The following is a 6,000-nucleotide window of genomic DNA, read 5'->3' on the forward strand; positions in this document are numbered from 1 at the left end:
ACAGGGGCGAAGGGCCAGGGAAACCTCAGAGACCCCTGTGGCTTTGCTTCAGCAAGTCTCCTTCTCCAGGTCTCTCTTTGAGGACTGAGGGCACGTTTACACTTACCTGCTGGGTCGACGCGGCAAGTTCGACTGCTCGGAGTTCGAACTATCGCGTCTGATCTAGACGCGATAGTTCGAACCCCGGAAGCGCTAGTTTGAACTCCGGTACTCCACCGCGGCAGGAGGAGTTGCCGGAGTCGACCTTGGAGCCGCGGAGTTCGCTTCCGCGGCGTCTGGACGGGTAAGTGAGTTGAACTAGGGTAGTTCGAATTCAGCTACGTTATTCACGTAGCTGAATTCGCGTACCGTAGTTCGACCCCCGACCTTAGTGTAGACCAGGGCTGAGAGAGTATTCGGGTTCACGTACGTGAGCGTCAGGAGGAACCTCTTTCGAGTTTTCTCCTTCCCTTTTCCTGATTTTACTAGAAAACAGCCCTCCCTGTTTAGAAGGTAAGAGTCTCCTCGAGGTTTGAAACCTGTTCAGTCTGATCCATGTGGTGACTATTGAATTCTAGGCATGGAAAACACGAGCTTAAGGAGGCAGAATTTTATTTTGCACCTGGGATTTTGTCCCTTAGAATCACTGGGGACATTAGGTTTTGTCCTTTTTGTTTCCCCTTTTCCTCCATCCATCCCTTCCTCCTTTCTCTTTGTCTCTTGCTTCTTTTGTCTTTTCACCTGTTCCCCTCCCAACTCCAGGAGCGAGGGGTGTGTGTGTGTGTGTGTGTGTGTGTGTGTTGTGACGGAGTGGTCTGGAGCTCCCACTGTGGGAGGTCCACCCAAAAATGTGGGGCTGAAATAGTGCTCGGGCAGTGATCCCCACTGGTGACCTGGGCCATCCTTTGGGCTCTCTGGTGAGAACCCTCAGCTTCTCGTCCTCAGTCTCTACCCTGATTGGCTGAGCAGGGGGTTATTGACAGGGAGGAGACTCAGGTCCTTGTTGTTCTCTTTTAAGACCAAGGAAATAAGTCAGAACCAGTCATATGTTTGACAAATTTTGCTGCTTTCTGCATTAATGGTCTCTGAGCAGTTCATGATTCTCTCTAACATTGCAGTTCTCCTCAAATACTTGCTGAATAATTACTGTGAACTGTTGTTGGTCTGGAGCTCATCTGAGAGCACTTTATTCAGATCATTCAATGTCTGAAATTCAAGATGTGATGGTTAGTTTGAAAATCAGGGCTCTTGGGTCCTATTCCCAACTCTGCCACTGACTGGCCGTGTGACCTAAGACAAGTCAATTCTCCTTTCTCAGCCTTAGCTTCTTCCTCTTTCAAGGAGGGATAATAATGATCGCTCCTACCTACCTCAACACACTCACTGTCTCTCCCCACACAGAAACAGTCTCACACTGCAGTTGAAAAGCAGCTGGCAATCTAGTAGGATGCCCATGGAACATTACACCATGGGACCAGCTCATGCTGCTGTCTCTGTGCATCAGTGACCCTCACGGGGCCGGATCAAGTAAGGGACTGTTGACCCCTTACTAAAACTTAGTGGGGGTTTTGGTTGGCTAGTTCCCAGCAGCAATAGAAGGGGGAAGAGTCAATGGGAAATCAGGACCCTGAGACTGACAGTCCCCAGGGGCAACGGGGAGAGGCCAAAGCTCCAAGTTAGCTGGACTGACAGGCCAGGCAGTGTAATGAGGGAGTCACCAGGCCAGGGGGTCCCATCCTCCGTGGGAGCTGGAACTGCCTGGGCCAGAGTGGGGCGGAGCTAAGGAGAGAGCAGGAGCCTGAGAAGAGCCGGGGAGCAGAGCTGCGCAGGTGTAGTGCCAGAAACTGCTCCCTGTAGGACTTTGCTACCTGTAGCAGTTACTGATACCTGAGGTTGTTCTTATTTGCTGACTTGTCCTAATTGGCTAAAACTTGACAGTGGTGGGGGATGGAACCATAAAGGCTTCGTCCTCCAAACGACCCTGCCTGGTGCCCATCTGTATCTATTACCTCTTAACACCGGATTGTAAAAAATAGAGTGAGGTCATTTAAACATCATTTATTTTGCAGCTTCATTTACTGTGCTTACAATGTAGCATCCTGACACCGATACTTCTGCCCACGTGCCCTGTGGGTTGGATTCATTTTAGTGGGATGCGGGACATGTGGAGGATAATTTAAACTCTTAATTTCCTTAGGGTTTCCCTTTAATATACTTCTCTGCTGGTGCAATTTCTGACCATTGCACGTCTATTGTATTTATTACAATAGCACAAGTAAGTCACACAAGTGACATAGTCTAGGGGCTTGGCTACACTTGCAAGTTAGAGCCCATTAAAGCAGCCCAGGTGCCCTAACTCCTGAGGTGTCCACACGCAAGGCACATGGAGCACCTGGGCTCTGTAGGTGGAGCGCTCCTGGTAATCCACCTCCATGAGAAGTATAAAGCTCGCTGAGCCCTGCTGAAATACCCGGGCATCAGTGTGGATGACGTGTTGCACCACTGCACTGTGTTTGGCCTCAGGAAATGTCCTATAATCCCCTGAAGTCAAGTGCCCACTCTGGTCATTGTTTTGAAATCGGCTGCAGGCATGCGGATATCCCCTTTCGAAGCTCCGTTTCTGACAGCCGGCTGCTTATCTGCTCTGGGACAAAGCAACCATTAGTGTGGAGTGCTGCTGTTGTGAGTGTGTATGAGGGGAGGTGGGGGTCTGCTGCTGTCTGAACACACAAGACAGCATGCTGACACACTCTCAGCCCCCCCCCAAACACACTGTCACTCCCCCCACGTACACACAACACACTTCCTGTCACACTCCACCCCGGCCCCCCATTTGAAAAGCACATTGCAGCCACTTGCACACTGGGATAGTTACCACAGTGCACTGCTCTCTGTGGCATTGCCAGAGCTGCTAATGTGGCCACTCCAGTGCGCTTGCAGCTGTCAGTGTGAACACACGGCAGCGGTTTCCCTGCTGTGGTTTAACTCCCAGCGCTCTACCTCTGCAAGTGTAGCCAAGCCCTAAATTTCCCAAACCAACCGAACTCAGTAACTGCCCTCCACCACCACATGCAGGGAGTAGGGGCACCGTGGAGCACACGCCGCACTTACTGGCTCAGCCTTGTGCATGCTGGGGTGGCCACCTCCCCATTGATGAGAGCTGGTCCCACCGTCTCCGTGGAGCTCCAGTCTGCCCTGCTGCCATCCCTATCTGTGTTGTCTTCTCTAGCAGTTGACTGGAAGGTGAGCACTGGCCGCATGCCATGTAGCCGTGTTGTCTCGAAGGGCGAAAGCAGGAGGAATGATGCCTTCATAGCCCATCTTATATTCCATAACATAGTTAAGGAAAATATTTCTCAATGAATTCTCAGTAAAAGATCAGTAGCAGCCAGTGTCCGCATCAGTCTACGAGCATTGGTATTTTCTTGAAATTTGTCAGACCAACCTATCTAACACTTAACACACATTTGAAGTTCTTCTTTTCACACTGTTGCTCATTCTCAGGTTGTGCTTTGTCTCCAGACAGATCCATTCTCTTTCAGGACAGCCTTGCTCTTTCTGTCTGTGTCACTCACTGAGGTGTCGGAGTAAACACTCCCCTTCCTTCTATTCTCAGACAAACACTAGTATTAAGTGTTTGCTACTGATGGGTCTAGAAAGGATTTGTCAAGTGGAAGATGCTGTTTCTGGGGGATTGCTCCCAAGATCCAGTACTTTGGGTTCAAACGTCTCCCAGCTTCCTTGGGGAAAATAACACCAGGGCTTTGTTGCAATATACAGGAAGGAAGGAGTTTTTCTACCCCAGATGGGACTTGAACCCACAATCTCTGGCTTAGGAAGCCAATGCCTTATCCATTAGGCCACTGGGGCCCTGAAGAGAGAGGTGGAAATTCCCTCTCAGGATTGCACATTCCTCACATTCATTCAGAAGCCAAATACCCCATTAAATGGCCTTACAGAAACGTCTGCATCCCCTGGCAGCGAGGCACCTGGGCAGGTCGCTGACAGAGCAGAGCACCACCTTTCTGCCAGCCATCGTTAGAGAAGAACCCCACCTAGAGTCACCCTCCTCCTTCAGCACCTCCACGGCTGTGGCTCTGAGTGGCAGTAGGATGATTAGGGGTGAATCCGGGGCTGGAAGGGGGGTAAGGTCGGCCTGTAAGGAGGAACCAGGTGGGGCAGACACAGGGGGAGGCTGTGGGCTGCTGGTCGGTTGTTGGGATCCGAGCTCTAGATCAAAGCTACACAGTGACCTGACACCCAGGGTTATAGGGCTGACATAGTGACCCCCTTACTGGCCTCGGTGACCCCCAAACCCTTGTTACTAAGGGCATTGAGGAGTCTCTGTCCTTAATAACTTCTGGGAGCTCCCAGCAGGCTGCGGGTGTCAGCCACCTCCTGCCTCACAGGTTAGACTCTTGGCACCGTGCCAGCTGCCCCCTCGCTTGCAGGCCCAGTGTAAGAAGCAGGAGGCCTGGTGCTGGCAGAAGAGGGTTTTGATTGATCCACCTCTGTGTTATGGGCACAGGACACTTCCACTCAGTAGCATAGCTGGGAGCAGGGGAGCAGCTAAGGCATCGGGTTCCTCCGGTGGGGTGTGGAGCAGCCGTTCGTTTTCCTGTTCACGCTCCTCTGCGGTGTGAAAATCGGGAGGAGGCAGAAGCCCCACTTCCTCCCGAACTGACGCCCAGTGGGGAAGCCAGGACAACGGGGCGGGAGGTGGTGGCCAGACTCTCACCCCCAGGGTCCAGCTCAACTTCCTCCCGCGCCACTGGCCCCAGTCCCCTTCCACCACCAGGTCAACCCGGGCACTAGGGCAGGAACGGGGTGAAGCAGCAAGTCAAGCTGAGCAAGGCAGGCAAAAGCGAGTCTTGTCTTCATGGGCCACTCCCAATGACGCCCTTTTTGTGTGCAACTGCTGCAAAAACATCCCAGACAGAGAAGCACCAGGCCAAAATACTAGCATACAGCTGCTAAAGTAGCTCAGTTGGGAGAGCATTAGACTGAAGATCTAAAGGTCCCTGGTTCAATCCCAGGCTTTGGCAGGTGCTTTCATCCTCTTTGTGCAGGGGCAGCTTGTTTTCTAGAAGCCCAGTGGTGCCTGCACCCAAGATGAGCAGGGTTTCCCTGGGGTAAAGCAATTTTGGGGGCCCCTTCCATTAAAAAATGTGGCAATACTGTATTCTCACGGGGCCCCTGCAGGGCCTGAGGCAAATTGCCCCACTTGCCTCCCCTCTGGGTGGCCCTGAAGGTGAGTCTCTGCTGTAGGAAAACATAGAATGGGCTTCTGCCCCTAGTTGGCCCACCTGACTTTTAACAAGGAGAGATGGGAGCTGTCTTTCCCAACATGGCAGGAAGAGAGCAAGGCAGGGTGACCCTCAGGAATGGTGCCAGAGGGCTGCTGGGCAGTGACAGGCAGGAATAGGGGATGAAAACTCCTCTGTGCAGCTGAGCAAGGGCAGTACCAGGGAAGGGGCATCTGTAAAAGTGGCCGTGTGGAAGATGGAAGGGATTTGGGGGCCCAGGAGGAGGTGCTTGATGTTCAGTGCCTTGGAGCAGCTGGACTTAGCCATGGTGAGTGTTCAGGAAATGCCCATTAATAACTCTAGGGTAGCTCAATAGGCAGAGGGTGATTGGAGGAAGGGCCTCCTGGCCAGGGAAGAATGATGGGGCTGGAGTCACATTCGTGGTGCGAGTACAGAAGGTGGTGGAGCTCCGACCAGGGAGGGCATTACTGGTGGGCTTTGTGCTCTGTGGCACTGGTTACTGCTATATTAGTGTGTATGGTCCCCAGTTAAGGCATGAGAGGGAAGATCAAAGGCTCCCTTCCTCTGGACTGCATGGTGTTCGTTGTTGTTGTTGTTGGGGGGGGTTAATTGTGTCAGCCAGCCTGAGCACCGCTGGTCCTGTTTTCCCAACCGTCAGAGGAAACATTTTCACAATGAGCACTACCTGGCGCAGGTCGGCTTAGAGGAGCTCACTCCAGCCACAGAGGGGGTTCACCTTTCTGCGGGGACAGAC

General features: G+C 52.5%; 2 non-coding genes across 2 annotated transcripts; one reads left to right on the forward strand and one right to left on the reverse strand.

Annotated features, from left to right (window-relative positions):
• Nucleotides 1-3,776: 3,776 nt before the first annotated feature.
• TRNAR-CCU lies at nucleotides 3,777-3,849 on the reverse strand. The gene has a single exon. It is a non-coding gene; the product is annotated as a tRNA-Arg (tRNA).
• A 1,102-nt stretch (nucleotides 3,850-4,951) lies between these two features.
• Nucleotides 4,952-5,024, forward strand: TRNAF-GAA. Its single transcript has one exon. It is a non-coding gene; the product is annotated as a tRNA-Phe (tRNA).
• The last annotated feature ends 976 nt before the right edge of the window (nucleotides 5,025-6,000 follow it).

This window comes from Mauremys reevesii, unplaced genomic scaffold, assembly GCF_016161935.1.
Source record: "Mauremys reevesii isolate NIE-2019 unplaced genomic scaffold, ASM1616193v1 Contig177, whole genome shotgun sequence".
In the NCBI taxonomy this organism is placed as follows: Eukaryota; Metazoa; Chordata; order Testudines; family Geoemydidae; genus Mauremys; species Mauremys reevesii.